The sequence below is a fragment of the Delphinus delphis genome, chromosome 16 (assembly GCF_949987515.2).
Source record: "Delphinus delphis chromosome 16, mDelDel1.2, whole genome shotgun sequence".
NCBI classification, from domain to species: domain Eukaryota; kingdom Metazoa; phylum Chordata; class Mammalia; order Artiodactyla; family Delphinidae; genus Delphinus; species Delphinus delphis.
The window spans coordinates 12,611,805-12,631,899 of record NC_082698.1 but is presented as its reverse complement, the minus strand read 5'-3'; positions in this window follow the sequence as shown (position 1 = coordinate 12,631,899).

The window sequence follows — 20,095 nt, the reverse complement described above, 5'->3', positions numbered from 1 at the left end:
GCAGATGAAAAAACCTCACCTGGCCTGGAAGAGAGAAGAAATGCTCTGCTGGACCATTTCTAGAAAATATACTGGAAATCGAATATATATATATATATATATATATATATATATACATATATATATATTTTTTTTTTTTAAATCCGTCTATAACTGAACTAGAACTCTTAATGTAATTTGCTTTTTAACAAAAGGAGCTGGAGTTCTGCTATTTGGCCATACTTTTGGAATTCGCTTTTAAAGTTAGACATTAGCCCATGTTGGCAATACGTCGGGGAACCCCAGGGACACTAACACGTTTCGAGTTAGCAGCCTGACTGGGATATCCCTAGCTCCAGGCCAGTCCTTGACGGAGAATCACAACTCTGCTTTCACATATTCCACTTTGGCTTTGCCCCGTGCAGAGCCACAGCTGTGTCCATAGTAATGACCCCTCGGCTGCATCTCCTAAATGAGGAATCTGGCCATCTCTGACCCCAAGAGCCTGTGCTGCCGTTGCCCACCCAAGAGTTCAGACCCTCCCTTGGGAATCAGGCCACTGCTGTCCAAGTCCATGTAAAGAGAACAAGGTTCACAGACTCTGGACCACAGAGGAAAAGGTTCAACATACGCATTGCAAACATATTGCAAACAGCACCGGGAGAAAAAGCAGTGTGGGGCTGTCTCCCTCTACTACTGCACTCTGTGTCTGAAACTTTTCAAACAAGTGTTGTTTTCTAGAGTATCCAAGTATATCTGAAAACCCAGCCAACATGGTCTCAAACATATGAGGATTTCTGTGGCCCATGGAGCAACAGGTAGAAGCAACAGGTGTAGAAGGAAATTCCTGGTGTAACTGCTCAAGGAATTCATCAAGGGCCCACAGCCTTCTGTCGTTCTGCTCCTCAGTCCTGTAGACGTCAAACCAGCCATCGCTGTTACAAGATAGCCATGGTACTTTCCACATACAGGAGGAGAAAGATGAGAGGCTGAAGACCAAAAGCCTTCTCCGTGGGAAGTTTGTTTCCCAACATTTTATTTTGAAAAAAGAATTCTAACATATGGCAAAGTTGGAAATATTTTACAGGAAGCATTTGATATCCAGCAGCTAGATTCCACCATTAACGTTTTCCCATATTTGCTTTATCACATTTCTTTCCAGCTCTCCAGCTCTCTATCCATCCATCAATTCACAGGATTGATTTTTGAGGCATTCCAAAGTAAACTACAGACATCGGTACACCTCCCTCTGGCGAGGTTTTTCCCTGTCCATTCGTTGGCCAGAAATGCATCACGTGGCCACCTGGCTGCAATGAAGGCTGGGAGATGATGTATTTAACATCAGGTTATATAAGCAAGAAAGAAATGGCACTAGACATTGGGCAGGCAACTAGCAGTGTCTGCACAGCAGGCACAGCTCTTTATACGGTTTGGCTTCACTAGACTTTTTACCTCTCTTACCTGGAGATGCACCCAGAGCTGAACACTGATGTGGAAGAACCGATGGGGAGCCCTTGGGGCTGAGCCCACACGGTTTGATGGCTTAACCTCTGGCACATTCAGCAGCTGTCCTCTTTAGGGACACAGACGGACTGAGGAACAGCCCCTTTCCCCCTTTGACAGCTGTTGGTCCTGTTCTCAATCTTGTTATCTCAAACAGCTCATTGGAAGGTGGGGAGATCCATACTGGTGAATATTTACATGGTCAAATTACACCTATCCCATGTTTCTGGTGATGCTTCCAGAAACTCAGTCACCCAAAATGTAGGTATAAACCAGGGTAGAATTGTGTAACTCTACTTTCTGTAAATATATTGTGCAGAAAGAGTGAATCCTGGGACAAGAGTTAGGGAGCTTGGGTTCTGGTCTCAGCTCTGTAGCTAACCATCATGTCATCTCCATCAGTTCACTCCTTTCTGGGCCTCCTTTCCTTTGTTGGGGATGTCATCTATGTAAACTAACAAACAGCCCTCACTGCTGAGCCGTTCTCTATTCTACGCCTGGGATGATTTTATCACAACCACATGATCGTCATCTTTAAGGATTGATAAGTCTATGCAGTGGAACAGACCCCATTTCTTTACCCTGCAAGCCATCATGTTGGTAATTACAAGTAACATAAGACAGCAACTAGACAGTGTGTGGCAAGAAATGACAGCCTAATAGAGAAAGGAAATAAAAGTACAAAAGTGCAGCCATCTGGGGACATTTAGTGAAGGTGTGAAGGCTCTACACACAGCTGCCCGTGGGCGTCTGCACCACCATACGAATCTGTAAATGATGATTCTAGTGATTACGCGGAACCATTACAAGGTCTCAATTATGTTCAGTTAAATCTGGTTAAGAAGACAGAGGCGTTTGTAACTCATTTGAGAAATATTTCCATAAAATGTTTATTTTCAACGTTATTACACTTAGGTCACCTGGATAACTCGTATGTTTTGTTTCATCTCCCCGTGATGCAGGATACACCGCATCCTGTCGACTATGTCCTACATACAGTTATAAATGCACTCACTTGTTTACTCAATAGCTAGAATGCCACGTCCGTGTGAAGTGCTGTGAGCCCATGAGAGGTATATAAAGGGTCATGGAGAATTAAAGGAGGGATAGACAGCCAACTTGAATTTCATGAAGGCAATGGCCCATCCTCCATACTTGTAATAGCTGCAGAGCAACTCATGTACAGTGATGGGTGAGGCTCTCCTGGAAGAATAGGGGGAAGGTCCAGGAGTCCAGGAGTGTGAAGGGGGTTTCTGGGTGAGAGTGGGTTTGGTGTGGCCAAAGGAAAGGTGGATTATGAGTGATGTGAAAAGATATGTGAATGTTCTTGGCAATAAAATAATATTGACTTTTACTTATAGACTGTGAGACATCATAAAATATATGACAGGATCAGAGTTGTGCCTTGAGAAGAACGTTCTGGAAGCAACGTGTAGGCTGTACTGGCACAGAAAAATGTTGGGACAGTAAGACCCAGTATGTGGCTATTGAAATAGTTAAATTAAAAATGAATGAGAGGTTCCATGCAAAGACTTGTGCACAAATTTCATAGCAGTTTTAGTCACAATAGCCCCAAACTAGAAACAAAGTCCTTCAGCCAAAGAATGGTTAAACAAATTGTTTATCCACACAATGGAACACTGCTTAGTAATGCAAAGGAACAACGGTATGTGCAAAACATTTATGAATCTCAAAATCATTATGCTGAGTAAAAGAAGCCAGACAAAAAGAGTAAATTTTTTTTAAATACATTTATTTATTTTGGCTGCACTGGGCCTTCATTGCTGCGCACGGGCTTCTCATTGTGGTGGCTTCTCTTGTTGCGGAGCATGGACTCTAAGCGTGCAGCCTTCAGTAGTTGTGGCTCGCTGGCTTCAGTAGCTGTGGCTCACGGGCTCTAGAGCACAGGCTCAGGAGTTACGGCGCACAGGCTTAGTTGCTCTGCGGCATGTGGGATCTTCCTGAACCAGGGATCAAACCCATGTCCCCTGCATCGGCAGGCAGATTCTTAACCATTGCGCCACCAGGGAAGCCCCAAAAGAGTAAATATTGTATGATCCCATTTATAGAAAATTCTAGAAAATGAAAACTAATTTCTAGTGCTAAAAAGCAAACGGGTGGTTGTTTGGGACACTAGAAGGAGGCTTGGACTGCAAATGGAGCACAAGGAATATTTGGGGCAACGGAAATGTTTCGTATCTTAATTGTGGTAGAGGTTTTACAGGCATATACTTCTGTTAAAACTAATGGATTGCACATTTTAAACGGGTGCAGTTTATTATACAGATATCACATTTCGTGAAGTTGATTTAAAAAACTAAGAGAGATTTCTGGACAAAAATGGTGGATGGAACTTATCTACTTTCATTCCTTCCACCATAATACTAAAACCCTCTTTTAAAGGCACATATCTACAAGGACAGTAAATAGAAAAAGAGTCATTAGCAACCAAGTTAATAGAAGCTGGAAACAATGAAGAAACCTGAGATGATTGGATCCTTAGGGGCTGATGAGAAAAGCCAAGACCCACTCACTGCACAAAGGGTAAGAAATTCTAATGGCTCCAGTTACCTCTAGACGTGGGGGTGAAGGGAGGCTGGAAAAGTAAGGAGGATTGATCGAAAATCTGTTTTTAAGCATTTGGCTTTTTTTGCGGTACGCGGGCCTCTCACTGTTGTGGCCTCTCCTGTTGCGGAGCACAGGCTCCAGACGCGCAGGCTCAGCGGCCATGGCTCACGGGCCCAGCCGCTCCGCGGCATGTGGGATCTTCCCGGACCGGGGCACGAACCCGTGTCCCCTGCATCGGCAGGTGGACTCTCAACCACTGCGCCACCAGGGAAGCCCAAGCATTTGGCTTTTAAGCTGATATCCTTCCCCACCCTCTCCCTGGAGGAGATGAACAGGATGTCTTGGGACTGAGAGATATTAGACATGGTAGAGGGAGGGAAAACATATACCAGGCCAGGGTGATAAGGGAAGGTACACATGCTGGAAGTTGAGATGCCTACCCATTGACTCATTTAGGTCCCACAAAGCTGGTAGCCAAGACTTCAACCTTTAAGGAGAAAGTGGTGGCATCTATGGAGAATTTGACTGGTCTGAAAGGAAAGACCTAAAACACTGTCATTGAAATCACAGCCCAGTTAGACCATCCTACCTAGATAAGGCTGTGGTGTTTGAGCTCCCCACATGCCCTCAGAGCTTTAAATCAGCATGTCATCTCTCCACTCTTAAATATAACCAGACAACCAAGGATTATAATGCAAAAGAAGAAAACCAAACAAATGAACATAAATAAGCAATTTGGTCGAAACAGATAATTTGCAATTAGAAGTAAACCTCTGAGACCTAAGATACTGCAACCATAAAACAAAAACAGATTACTATAAAAAGGGAGATTCTGAGAATTGTAAAAAGAGCTCTAAGAATTTAAAATAGATAAAAAGTTTCCCATAATAAAAAGTTTCCCATAATTGACAAACATTAGTTGGTAAAATTGAAAGGGCCCAGGACAATGAATGAAAAAGACCTTGCAAAGACATATGAACATGAGCTTCCAGAACACAGGAGACAGAGAGAAGAGATTACAAGCTTCCAGAGAGAATGAAAAAAGAAGAAAAGAAAAAGCAGTTCACCCACAAGGAATCAAGAATCACGATGCCTTCAGATTTCTCAACAGCAATACCAGAAGAGAAAAAGTAATGGAATAAGGCCTTCAAAATTCAGAAGGAAAATTAATACCAACTTATAATTTCAAACTCAGTCTATTATTCAATTACAGGGTAGAATAAGGCAATTTCAATCAGGCAAGTTCTCAGAAAAATTTTTCTTCTCTGCACCCTTTCTTAGAAATGTCTCGAAGATGAGTGCCACCAAAACAGGAGATTAAGAAAGAGGAAGATGTTGGGCTTCCCTGGTGGCGCAGTGGTTGAGAGTCCGCCTGCTGACGCAGGGGACACAGGTTCGTGCCCTGGTCCGGGAAGATCCCACATGCCGCAGAGCAGCTGGGCCTGTGAGCCATGGCCGCTGAGCCTGCGCTTCCAGAGCCTGTGCTCCGCAACGGGAGAGGCCACAACAGTGAGAGGCCCATGTATCCCCGCCCCCCCACAAAAAAAAAAAACAAGAGGAAGATGTGGAGTGCAGGTAATAAGAGCTCAACACGGGAGGGAGATGAGGGAAATTCCTAGGATGATGATGTGGGGAGATTTCAGAATGATACCTCTGGTCTGCAATTAATAGTTGTTTTTCCTATTAGGAGCTTAGAGCCCAAATGGTATCTCTTGTTTATTAAAAGATTTTTTAAAAGCCCAAAACCAAAATCCTAACCTCTGAGGCATTTTTTTGTGCAAAATAAATTACTCAAGAGCTTATTAGAAATGCAGATTCTGTTGCCTCCATTCCAATGGGGCATCAGGAAAATGCAGTTTGACCAGTTACCTTCAGTAAAGTACAGATGGTTCATGACCACATCTGCAGAACATTTGTCTAAACAATAACACTAACAGCTGAGTAAATGTAAACATGGTTATGGCCTGCCAGTATATCTACTCTTTTCTAAATTGAGATATAATTCACATAAATGAATTTCACCATTTTAAAGTTTAGATAGAGTTCCGTGGTTTTTAGTGTATCCACAGAGTTGTACAACCATCACCACTGTCTAAATCCAGAACATTGTCATCACCCCCAAAAGAAACCCTGTATCCCTTAGCAATTACTCTCCATACCCCCCTTCCCTCCTCGGCAATTACTAATCTACTCTCTGTCTCCCTGGATTTTCCTCTTGTGGATATTTCATATGAATGGAATCATATGTGGCCTTTTGTATCTTGCTCCTTTGACTTAGCATAATGCTTTCAAGGTTCTTCTATGTTGTTGCATGTATTAGTACTTAGTTGCTTTTTATGGCTGAATAATATTCCATTGTGTGGATCTATGACCTTTTGCTTATCCATTCTTTGTCGGCTATCTCCCGCGTGGTATAACGTTGATTGTTCTCAATTATTGTTCCGATTTGATCGCTATCAACTTCAACTGGTCTACCCGACCGTGGAGCATCGGCCAGCGAGCAATCTCCAGCACAAAACTTCCCAAACCACTTTTGACACATTCGATCAGTCACAGCACCTTCTCCATATGCTGCACAAATCTCTTTTTGCATTTCGGTTGTGTTTTTACCTTTCTGGAAATAATAAAGTATAATGTGCAGAAAATGTTGCTTTTTTTCTTCGGTCTTCAATATTAAAATGGCTACACAAAAATTCACCAATTTTAAGTCTTTTTAAATGCACACGGATATGACAGCTGTCACATACAATCTAACAAAACCGTCTTGAATGAAGTTAGAGACAACTAAGTGCTACTAGAGCCATCTTACAGAAGAAACCGAATGAACCTTTTGGCCCACCCCATAATCACTCAGGAGGTACCTAGAGTACATCCTTTCAAATAACTGATGATCACAAAAACATGTACGTGATGACAGTGTGGGTTACGTTGTAGCATGGTGTTTCCCGGCGCTCTGTTGATGTTCTCCTAAAGTGTTGCGTGTCTGCATGGCACCAAAGGACAAGGAACAATCATCCTCCCAAAGAGCCCAGGAGGAGGGTGGCGAGGCTGTGAGGAGTCCAGTCGTCCTGAGATGGGAAGGGCCAGCTCCTCTGGACAGCCGGGGGTCCAGCTGCTGCATTCCTAAGCACGGTTTTCCCACCCACTATAGCCTCTTCCAGAACCATTATCCCTTTGGGACAATGGGGGATCACAGCAGGTGTAAAAGCAGCAACTAAAACTTCTTCAACCATAGAGGGCAAGGCTACGACTAAGTGAAGCTCCAAAGAGTGGAAGATGGACGTGCAGAAAGGCAGAGGGCCACCAGCAATGGTCCCAGAGGCTGAGAGCATGGCGGAGGGGGCTGCCGCAGGGATCAGGGCCAGGCTGGGTCCAGGGGTGGCCCCTGCAGCTGGCAGACCCTGAGATCCCTGGGCCTCCACAGCAAGTGGGCTCGACCAATGTTAGTGATCGCAGGTCTTCAACATGCTGCGTGGGCTTATTCTACTCCTGACCTGAAGCTTCGCCCCTGACCTCCCCACTCCTGGATTTCGCTTATCCACCCCAATCCTCTTAAGCCTCTAAGAGTGTCCCCTCCCCCTCACCAGAGGGCCTTGGGCTGTTCCCCGGTGTTCCTGCTCTCGCCTTTTCAGAGCTGAGCTCCACTCTCCTGTCCTCAGGGAAGTCTCCCAGGTCCTCCTGCATCTTGACCCAGTCACGTCCACTTATCGTGGCCTCTCCTGGAACTGAGAACTCCTTTACACCGTTTACCCCAATTACTTTTATCTATTTGGGTGACTCCGATGACATCTTTCTCCTACACTGGACTTTAAGAGGAAAGTGACTGCAAGAGGGAAACCTACATTCTTTTCTTTTCTTTTTTTAATGTAAAGACAAATTTTCTGTTGTTGTTGTTGATACGCGGGCCTCTCACTGTTGCGGCCTCTCCCGCTGCGGAGCACAGGCTCCGGACGCACAGGCTCAGCGGCCATGGCTCACGGGCCCAGCCGCTCCGCGGCATGTGGGATCTTCCCGGACCGGGGCACGAACCCGTGTCCCCTGCATCGGCAGGCGGACTCTTAACCACTGTGCCACCAGGGAAGCCCAAGACAAATTTTTTTGAGCAGTTTTAGGTTTACAACAAAATTGAGAAGACGGTACAGAGCTACCTCATATACCCTGCTCCCACACAGGCAGTCTCCTCCCTTATCAATATCACTCGCCAGAGTGGCACGTTCGTTACCAAGGGTGAACCCATATTGTCACATCATAATCACACAAAGTCCACCGTTTACCTTAGGGTTCACTCTCGGTGTTGTACATTCAAATGGATAATGGCATATATCCGTCATTGTAACACCACACACAGTATGTTCTCTGCCCCCCAAATCCTCTGTGCTCCGCCTTTTTGTCTCGCCTCTTCCCCCACAGCCCCAGCCCTGGTAACACTTGATCTTTTTTACTGTCTCCAAAGTCTGGCCTTTTCCAGAAGGTCATATAGTTGGAATTACATGGTGTATATACTCTTCTAGTCCAGATGGAGTTGCATTTAGAACACTAAAGGCAGCCGGGAGGAATAACAGACATCTGAAAGGGGCAGCGAGAAGCCATGTTTCTCTACTGTAGAGGAACAGTGTTGGTAGTGAGGTGGTGTTAGTAGCAACAATAAAGTAATAATAATAATAATGGTGGCTGCCATTTACCATCCATTATGTTGTTTAATTCTCATAACAGCCCTGACGAAGTAGATATTATTACCCTCACTTACAAACAAAGAACACAGGAAAGTTGCCCAAGGTCACACAACTTGTGAGCAAGAGAACCAGTCTTGGAACCTAGTTATTTGCATATTTGACTCTCCCAGGCCCTACACCCATTCTCATCTCCTTATCTTGGGTGTGTATGGAAGTGAGAAAACTAACTTTATATGTGCGGCTTTAAGTGTTTGAGCCCCAGTCCATGGAATCAGCCCATCTTCTTTCCCTGAATCCCTTCCCAGACAGGTCCCCTGAGCTAGACAGTGAACCCACTGGAATTTATAAAGAAGACCCTATGTGAATAGTGCATGGCAGGCTACCAGTAACTCTCCTAATCCTGACTTTATACCCTTTTGCTGGGTACCACCTCATCCTCTTGGAAAAGTCACAAATGTATCTCTAAAACTTGAAGGCACATGGGTTTCTGAACAAAGACTCATACTGTCTCCTTTCAGGTACTTTTCATTTTTATGTTCCAGAAATTGTTCCTTACATAAACAGGAGGTATTTCCCTGTCTCTGCTCAGATACTGTGAGTAATATGCTTTCAGCTGTCTGCAAAGCTGATCAGAGCCAGAACTCCATTTCACCACCTCTAACAACCATTCTTTTCCGGTAGAGAAACTTGCCATAGGACAAGCTCTAGCTTGAGGTAGGTCATAGCAGAGCACTGAGAGGATTATTCAAACTGGATCAATGCAAAAATGTCTGACCTTAAGGTTTACAACGTTCAGAGATTATTGTTATGTCTCCAGTTATTTTTGGCATCGGGAAACATGAGGTCAAGTGACGAAATATTTGGGGGAAGAGGTTTCAGTCAACGGTCACTATTTTTAACATCCCACCCAAGAGTGATCTAACCTTTGCAAAAACCTTTACCTCAAATGCATTTTTATTGTTAGGTCACACTGATAATTCTCTGTTGCATTACTCTTCCTGTTTAAAAAAATAAATTAAAACAATCTAAGAAGGGAGATAATGTTTAATGGAAAAGGGCAGCAATGAGCTAATGGTTGCCTAGCAACTACTAGACATTGTTTTGCTGCTTCACTCTAGAGAAGCCAAAATAGCGGCTATAATCCTTCTCTAGCCCCCTGGACAGTGTAGGTATGAGTGACAGTTCCCTCTGGGCCCAAATCATTTTCTTCTTTGTCTTGGGCAGCAGATCATTCTTTTTTTTTAGCTTCCAAAAGGAGAAAACTCGTTGTCTAATTCTTGAGTACGCTAAAGCCTATACTTTCATCTTTGCAGAAAATCTATGCCTGAACTTCTCAGGTTCTTCCTCTGGGCAGTTTTACTTAAGTATTTTCATCCATTCCCCATTTCTCCCTTTGAGTTTCCCTGTCAATCAATTACCAACCCTGGTGAAGTATTTTTTGAGGTCAAACAAGGCACTTGACATGATTTAGTTTTAGAAAGTCTTCTCCTGTCCAGTCCTCCTTTCTGCTTCCAGGAGGGTGCTGACTGCCCAGTTTTCTAGGGCCCAGAGAAGGCTGGTAAATCTTTGACCATTGGGTATTCTCACAACTGGAGAATGGAGGGAGAGCAGAAACATAGTTATAGAAAGTATGTTAAGACTTTTCAGGATGATAAGCATGATCAGTAAGACTGAATGAACCTATTTTTACAATAACATTTCCCTGAGCTTATTCAGAACCCACAAATCTATTTTAAGGAACCCAAAATATCTGAAGTGCTTTAAGGTTTGCTCTTCTAAAACACAAGTAATTGGAAGTAGGTCTTATGTGGCCTTGACTAAAGAGATGAAATAGCCACTGTGTTATAGGTTGTCCATACTAGCTTGCTGATTTGGGACAGATAGAGGGGACGGGATTTCTTGGCCTTCTTATCTTAGTGGGCTGGGTACTCTAGAACAGGAGTTTTAAGTAGGGTCCTCTAGATAGGAAGTGTTTAGGAGATCCAAGAACCACTGGAATCATATCAGAATACAGTATATATGTTCACATGTGTCTTTTCAGAGAGAGGGTCTGTCTGTGGCCTCCAGAAGTTTAAAAGCCAGTGGCAGAGAGGAAGCTGAGGACCTTTGTCAAGAATCTTTTGGTTTCAGAAAAATATACTGAGGACATTTTAAAGCAAAAATGTCTCCAAAGGAAGGGAAAATAAGAATTTATTAATTAGCAGGTACTTCAGTTCATTCAGTCAGTCAAAATTTTTTATTGAACACCTACTCTGTGCTAGTCATTGTGAAAAGTCCTAGGGATGCAGTCATGAAAAAGGAATGGTCCATTAAACCATGCTGTTGCAGCCAAGGGGACTGAATAACATTGGCTGAATATATATTATGTGCTAGAGTTTTATGTACAGTAATAAAATCTTTACAAACAACCATATAAACTTCAAATTATTATCATATTATATATGAACTCAAATTATATATGAACTGAGAGCTTTCTGACTAAAGTCAGTCCTTTATCCACCCCACCTATAGGAGCTTAATTTGGAGAATTTTGGGGGCAGAATCCAAGAATACACTGAGTTGGGGTTTGGGTAGTTGAAAAGCAGCTTCTGCCTGGAATACGGTACGGTATTGGGTCTGACTTCCCTAAAGATCCAGGGAGAGGATAGAAAATGCTCTGACCATATTTTACACACAAAATTAATACAGTAATATGAGCCAATGGTAACTGAGTGCTTACTGAATGCCAGGTCTCGGGTTAAACTTTCTACGTGTGTTATCTTAATGTCCACAACAAGTTCACAAGGTAAGCATCATTACTAATGCCACTTGACAAATAAGATATTGAGGCTTAGAGAGTTCCCATAGAGAGTGAGAGTCCAGAGCCTAGACTCAAACCCATTTTACTGTCTTTCTTGTCATCTTTATACAGATATTTAACCTCTTTGGGTCATTAGGAAGCTCTTTGAAGGCTGAAGTCACCAGTTATATTTTTGTTTCTTCCAGAAATTTGGCACATGTGGGGAGTAATAACAGTAATACTAACGCACACCCAAACATTCATGCAAGTATCATCAAGAACTATGAAGGGGCTGAGATTTCGCCCTACTTAAAGTCAGCAAGTCAGCCTGCCACTGTTTCATGGATGCTGGTAGAGGATACTGGACTCCTGGATCAGAGACAAAGGACAATTTATTACTCACAAGCAGTAGCCATTGTCTCAGCACTTTTTGCACTGATTCCAATAGTGCGATACTAAGAGGGCCAGATGACACCTGCTCCAGATCTTTATAATGGGAACAGGCATGGCTGCCTTAGCTCCAAAGGAAGACGTTCTTTATCATACTGGACAGTAAGCATGGCCACTCTTTGATCCAGAGGGAGACACTATCTCAATCTTCCAAGGCTGTTTATACACAAACATCCTTGCAAAGATAGCCTGCAACAAAAGGGTAGCTCCGCCTTGCTTGCAAGATGTGGGTAATGCAAGAAACCCCAGAGAACTGTCTCCCCATGAGGATATTACTTGCTATGTACCCGGATCTGAGCACTTTCATATTCATCAATTCCTTTCATCCTCACAGGTCTGTCACATAGGTACTATTAGTAGCTCCATTGTTCAGTAGGAGAACCAAGATACAGAGACGTTGAGTGACCTGCTTGAAGGTGACACAGTTCACAGTGGTAGTGCTGGCATTTGAATCTGGGCTGCTCCAGAGTCCAGGGTGTAACCGCTTCACCGTTTTAACGTTTGCTGGTATCAGCAACACCTGCTCTGGACACTGTCTTTTTCTCCATAGCTTCTCACCACACGAGAGCACAGTGGTTCTCAAACTGAGTGTACATGAGAGTCACCTGCAGGGTTTGTTATACCAATTTCTGATTCGGGTCTGGCCTGGAACTTGAAAACATGCATTTCTCCATCTCCCAGGTGCTGCTGGTCCAGGATCTCACCTTGGGAACCACTGTGATGTTGTCTAGTTTGTTTATGATCTGTCTTTCCCACTAAAATATGGGCTCCATGAAGCTCAGGATTCTCCTGTTTTGCTCACTGCCGTATCCTCAGTGCTTACAATTGTACCTGGAGCATAACAAGCCCTCAACACATATTTACTGAAAGACTCAGGAAAGCAAATGCAGGGAAGTCCATTTCTTCCGGATTCTGTCATTTGACCGTAACTGTGGAAAACACTCTAGTGCCATCCAGGAGCAGTCAGTGTTTCCCACCACGAGACTCGAAGGAAAGGAGCCAGGACAGGACCTGAAGCGGGCGGCGTGCTCCTGATGCAGCGAGGCCACTTACAAGGCTTCTGATCTCGAGAATTGTTGGAGCCACTTCTAGTAATATGTGAATTTCATAAAAATGTCTTCCAAGCTGCAGAGAAACATCTGAGAACGTTAATTAAGCCTTCCGCCATGGGGAATGGAACTTTTATGCACACGGACTTTAGATTTTCTCCTTTTCTTTTCTTTTTGAGCACTGCTGGTAAGGAAGCGAGTCCCAAGTGAGGATTCCAATTGAGTTCTTTGACACGGAACTTTTCTTTTTCTGTTCCTTTTTCTTTGTTAATGAATATGGTTTATGAGTAGAGCCAGGCTTTTGGGGAATATGAGCATTTATATTAATGGAATTAGACTCAGTAATTTTTTTTTTTTTTTTTTTTTGCGGTATGCGGGCCTCTCACTGTTGTGGCCTCTCCTGTTGCGGAGCACAGGCTCCGGATGCGCAGGCTCAGCGGCCACAGCTCACAGGCCCACCTGCTCCGCGGCATGTGGGATCTTCCCAGACGGGGGCACGAACCCATGTCCCCTGCATTGGCAGGCGGACTCTCAACCACTGCGCCACCAGGGAAGCCCAGACTCAGTATTTATACTGAGGTATCCCTCCCTCCCTATGGTTTATGATAAGACGTGCAAGTTTCACTGGCTTGTTTTTGTCTTTCCCATCCCAGCTTACCTGTGTAGAAAGGAGGTGCTACTCCAAGACAACAATCCTTCAGAATTAATGTGCGTTAATCACAGAGGAGCTTATTAAAATGCAGAATCCCAGGCCCCACCCCCAGAGAGGGACCCTGGAGTTCACATTTTTAACAAGTGATTCTTCTGCTTGCTGGTAGTGCATGGATCACACTTTAAGAATCACTGGGGCTTCCCTGGTGGCGCAGCGGTTGAGAGTCCGCCTGCCGATGCAGGGGACGCAGGTTCGTGCCCCGGTCCGGGAAGATCCCACATGCCGCGGAGCGGCTGGGCCCGTGAGCCATGGCCGCTGGGCCTGTGCATCCGGAGCCTGTGCTCCGTCCGCAACGGGAGAGGCCACAACAGTGAGAGGCCCGCGTACCACAAAAGAAAAAGAAGAATCACTGGAAGAGGAATAAAGAGCAAAGGCCTGGCCTAAGCCCTAATCCCAGCTCTTGCATGCTAGAGAGAGGCACAGACTGAGAGTTCTCTCTTAGCCTCCCGGCATCGCAGTTTCCTCATCTATAAAAAAGTATAATATGTATTGGCTTCCTTAGAGGGATGCTCCCCAGAGTATGGAACGTGTAATGAAAACATTTTAGCTTTTCAACCGGCAAGACTTTTATATGATGTATGTAGAATTAAGGTGTTTCTTTGAGGCAGGAGCATATACAGTACTGATTCTCAGCATGTTTAAAAGTTTTTTTCAGTAGAACAATACGATAGTTCCAAGGCTTATATTCTCAATGAGTCATGTATATTTAATACGGACATCAAGACAAGACTTCAAATGGTTCAACTGGAAGGACCAGGTATGTATATATTCACCCATCCACCCATCCATCCATCCACCATCTTTCCATTCACATAAAATGTTGGCCTGTAATCCTGCGCCAGTCTAGCTGCATTAGAATCACTGGAGACCTTGAAAATCAAACAAAAACAGTTCCAAACCACATGCTCAGAGATCCAGTAGGTCTGGGTTGAACTCAGAAATCTACATAAGCGTTCAGAGAATGTGATTTCCACACCCTGGGGGGAGATACCAAGGAAAACTTGAGAGAATGAGGATATAAGATGAGCCTCAAATAAAGGATGGATTTGGCTAGACAGGGGGAGGGGAGGGGCTCAGCACAAACACAGAGGGGGAAAGCACAGAGGCTCTTCCCAGACAGGGTTCCCGGAAGCAAAAGCAGTGTTAGATAGTCTAAAATGTTACCATTCTAGGTGTTGTACAGTTAGGTTTGTGTTTCCCGGAGCGTTAAATACACGGATTCATTCACGTGGACTGTTAATAAGTGGTAGGTGGAAAAGAAGAAAGATCACATTGTTAAACAAATTTGAGAAGCTTGTGATGAACAGCAGCGGGAGGTTACTGACCTCTCAGAGGCCCTGATGTGCTGATGATGTGCACCGTCAAGGTCACAGTGGTGCTAACATGCAGTGTTTCCCAAATGTATTTAACCACAGAAACCTGTTCTTCTTAATGGACCAAGATTCCACGGAACTTACTACGGGAGCTCCTCCTCTCTATATCTGTATGTATCAATATATGTACATACATTTATCTATATATTGGTATTTAAGCACATATCTTTTTTTTTGCGGTATGCGGGCCTCTCACTGTTGTGTCCTCTCCCGCTGCGGAGCACAGGCTCTGGACGCACAGGCTCGGCGGCCGTGGCTCACGGGCCCAGCCGCTCTGCGGCATGTGGGATCTTCCCGGACCGAGGCACGAACCCGTGTCCCCTGCATCGGCAGGCGGACTCTCAACCACTGCGCCACCAGGGAAGCCCTAAGCACATGTCTTATAGTAGTAGATGGTTTCAATTTCTACCGTGTACTCACAGTTGCAGGCGCTCACGAGTTTTTTAAATCTTTAAGCAGCTCAGTTTTCATATTATCTCAGGGAGGGTTATTAAGGGGTTTCACTTATTATTGGAATCAATAATCACAACACCTATGATTTCAAATCCAGCAGGCTTCTACCCAGCACTATCAGGCGTCTCTATTTCTCATGTAATCAAGACACCAGGCAAGGTGGGGATTACGTAAACCCTTCTGACCTCAAGTTTACCACCCCACACCGTTTGTCCAAAGAATCTCCCCCGGATAGAGCTGGGCCCAACTGCCATGACGACGACTGTCTGTCCTGTCCCGTACACGCATCCACACTCCCCGCATCTCCCTTTACTGGGTGGGCCTATCCATCCCCCAGCTGCTGCTTCAGCTGCTACCAGTGCCCGGCTGTCCCTCTTTGAGAGAACTGCCCTCCACTGAGGGAGGCCGCTTTGCCCAGGGGAGTGACGCCCCAGGGAAGGCCCACAGCCATTGGCCGACTGGGATAAGGGCAGGAGAGGCTGTCTCCTTTGCCATAAGGCGCCAAGGCTTAACCAGCTCTTTCCCTTCCTCATCGGGTTCACTCTCTCCCTTACAGGTTTTTCCAGACATGCACACCTTTATACATCACTTTCAGAAGACATCTGAGACGTTGCTTCTTAGAAACCTGATCTGAGGTGGCAATCATTGTGATCCAGATTTAAATCTCTGATTTGGCCAAGATGACCAGGGCCTTCTGAAGCCGCTGTCATCTTACTCGACGGCTCAGCAGTGTTTGTTGCTGTTGACACACCACCTTTCAAATAAGCCTCTTTCCTGTCTTCTGCAACAACCTTCTCTTCTGACCTTCCGGAAGGAAGTTCCACATGAACCTTGCCACAGTGAGTCTAAGTATCACCAGCATTGCTAAAAATGACCTATTACTAAATGTCTGATTTCACACGACGAAATACGACTAAATTACTAAATACGACCTACATTTCCTGCTCTCTGCTACCTGCCTCACTCATCCCACATCACCGTCCATAGGCACCCAACCCTCCCGCACCCCTGTGCAAAGAGTCAGCAAGTCTCGTCAAGTCTTCCCCCGAACACGCCCGACATTCATGCTCTCCCCTCAATTCCCACAGCCTTGGTTTAGGTTCTCATCAGTTCTTCCCTGGGCTATTGAAATACCCTAACTGACCTATCTTCAGGTTTGCCTCCCAACCCATTTCTCATCATGCAAACATGCATTTCTTGCTTGCTTAATATGAGTTGATGTGTCCTCACTCCCTAGAGACACAAGTCCAAACTCCCCCACGCGTCTCACTGTCTGTGCGCAGGGGGGCTCCAGCCACCCTCTCCAGCACCATGGTTCTCCGGCTCGGCCTCCAAACTCCCACGCTACCCCACTGCTAAACTCCTCGCTGCACCTCCAACGTGCCATGCTGCTCCTCCTGCCTGGGATGATCTTGCTTCAACTGGTCTCCTGTATGAAGTCCCAGTTTTATCCTTTTCGACCTAAACTAAGCATCGCCTCTGCCATGACCTCGACTGACTTTCCACGGGTGGCAACTACATTCTCATCTGAGTCTTGTTGAAATGTGATTCTACTTCAGCACTTACCATACATTGTGGGAGATGCTCGGGACCTCTACCAGGCGCCTTGCCTGGCAATCTGAGCGGCTATTTTGCTCAGCACTGTGAACACATCCAAGCAAAATGCTTACATCAAACCACAAATAGCAGTTTGTGGTTTTCAACATCATGCCTCAGTAACACCTGGCTACTACAAGTCAAGGTCACATGCGATGGCCACACGTGGCAGACACCGCTAGCTCTTTACTAAATGTATTTCCTCCCCTTCCTGGGAAACGGTATACGTTTCCCAGCCTCCCTCGCAGTTAGGTGAAGTAATGAGGTTCTAGCTGGTACAAAGTGAGCAGAAGTAATGTATTCCCCTTCCAGGCCAGGCCCATCACCTCCCCTGACTGCTATTCTATGGTTACTTCCCTTCCAGTTGACTGGGATGGTGACCCCCCAGGGTTGCTAGGAAGAGAAAGTCAGAGAGCTGCTGTCAGCCTGGATCTCTGAGTGAGTGCACGGAGCAGAGCCCCCCGGTGACAGGAACATCCTCCTTTGTCCCTTGAGCAGGAAATAAAGTGCTATTGTGTTTGAGTCATTGTAGTTTGGGGACATATTTCTTGTAGTAGTTAACATTTCCCTAACATGGGCAGGCACTGTGACACAGCCATTGGAGTATAAAGGACGTGTTGCTACAGCCTAAGAAAAACTTTAAGCTTAAAATTAGGGAGTATTGTGCAAAACAGTTGCATTCACCCCCTAGTCTCACCCCATCGGTGACCCTCACCTCTGCATGAATCTAAGAAATAAGGTGAAAGTCAGGGTGTCAATCCCACTCACTGTGAGGTGAGTGCTAAGCTAGTGAGTGACCGTAAGCAGCTGCTCAGCAGACTTCACACCCTGGAGAGAACGTATACCCACAGAGCTAAAAATTTTACGTCTAAGTTATTTAATTTATTACATGTAGATTCCTCCTTTGTGTTAACAGCCTACCTAAAAATCAAGTTGTCCAACACACGCTTTATATATGCTTCCCAATCACACTGTGCTTATTCATTTTTGCATCAGCACGAGTTAGTGTCTAACATTCAGTGAATGTCTCTCAGATATCAAGTAGGGAGGAATTCAAAGAAACGCAAGGCTTGTTTCACTACTCCTTGTGACATTCATAATTACTTCTAGTATCACTCACAAATGAAAACACTTTTTATTCTGGGCAGTCATAATTAGATACTATCCATCAAAAAATAAAACGTTTATAGCTGAGGCATATGCAGCCTGAAGATGAAGTGATATATTAACTTCTTGATCAAATGTCAGAACTTACAGATGAATATGAAACAGACATCAATAATTACAGCTTGTACCGCAGATGTTGGTTTCTAAACCTTTCAGTTCAATGAACAAGTAATAACTGGACAGACACACCTTTCAGATATTAGAAGTGGGAAAAGATTACCTCATTCCATACCCGTCACATAGCTGGCCCCCTGCAGCAATTCAGCAAGAGGCAGCCCATGAGCCCCGGAGGAGATGTGGGCTGGGCCTTCTAGAATGACACCAGTAAGGACACAGGAGGAACCCCAGGCAGGAGCACCCAGGAGCCAAGGCTTCTCTTGGACACTACCCTCCGTTCCCATCTCAGTCCCTTTTATTCTGTGTTTCCTTAAGAAACCTGGTCTGGATATAAAAGGCATGTACCAAAATTCAATTTTTTTCTAAATTTCCTCCTACTTGGAAAATTCTTATGTTTTACTTGAATCTACAAAGGGAGTTACTAATATTAATAAAAAGATAATTATCCCTCAGCTAATTCTTGATTTTACAAGCATATCTAAAAACCCAGCGTATCACATGGCACTTAATAGATAGTCCCACCAAAGGCCTGTAGTTGTGTTCCAGGGATCATGGTCACAAGAGCTAGCGTGGCACCACTGCCGTATCTGGAGAAATTTTAGCAAAATGAACACATATCTCCAGAATACTCACAGGAGACTAGGAGGAGATGCTGTTGAAGAAACTGCACACTTCATTTTAACACGAGAGCACAACAGTCTGACTCCTTCCTAAGTTTCTTCATGGCATCTAGATCTTTTACATGCTGCCATGTTCTCGACTGGAGTTGAGAATCCCTTTCCCAGTATGTCTTCGTGCTGATTACAGCTACAACACTGAATGTGTGCGCGCGCGTGTGTCGTGTGTCTTTTAAGGTGAGAAACGTGGAGGGAGGACAAGATAATAAAAACTAAAGAATGCAGCTCTGCTCATTTTAACAAAGTCTACAGAGCACCCCAACCTCAAAAATGGAAAAATGGATCCCATTGTCTCAGTATGCTACTAAGGTCAAGGATAAATAAATTGATAAAAGAATCTTTTGATAGTTCATTGAAATTTACTCCATGTAGAGTCTACTTTCTAGCAGAAAGTCTCTCACTAATTTAAATCTGAAAACCTAGAAAGATGCTCTGATTATTTCATAATCAAAATTAATTCCTTGGAATGCATGCCCTGGGTTTATAACGACTTAGACTTTTCAAAGCATTTTCAGATCCATTACCATGTTAGAAAGCACTGATACCACAAACACCAATCTACATTTGGTCTTGGAAAAAGATTTTCGTGTACATATTTTGTCCAAATATTACTATTTGTTTCGTGAAAGTCAAGGCTAAGACTTTACTAGAGTGTAAATTTTAAGCCAATGAATAAACAGTTGGCTTCAAAAAACATTAAACTGACATGCAAAGCATTTGTTGCTCTGCCAGATTCTAAAAATAAAAGCGACGTCTGCCAACGTGGAAGAACTTGAGTATTTTGGTTGGTTCTGAATTTGACTACCGGGTTTCACTAAGTTCATTTTCCAAAATGGGGCCTGACGTTAATGTTATACTCGTTTCCTCACACATTACCTCTTAAAACAAACTACTCACAACTGGCATCTTATTTAAATATTAACCTCATATATTTTTTATAGTGTAGCAGGACATACCTTTCTAAAAATGTGGTATCTTTACCTGACAAACGAAAATTTG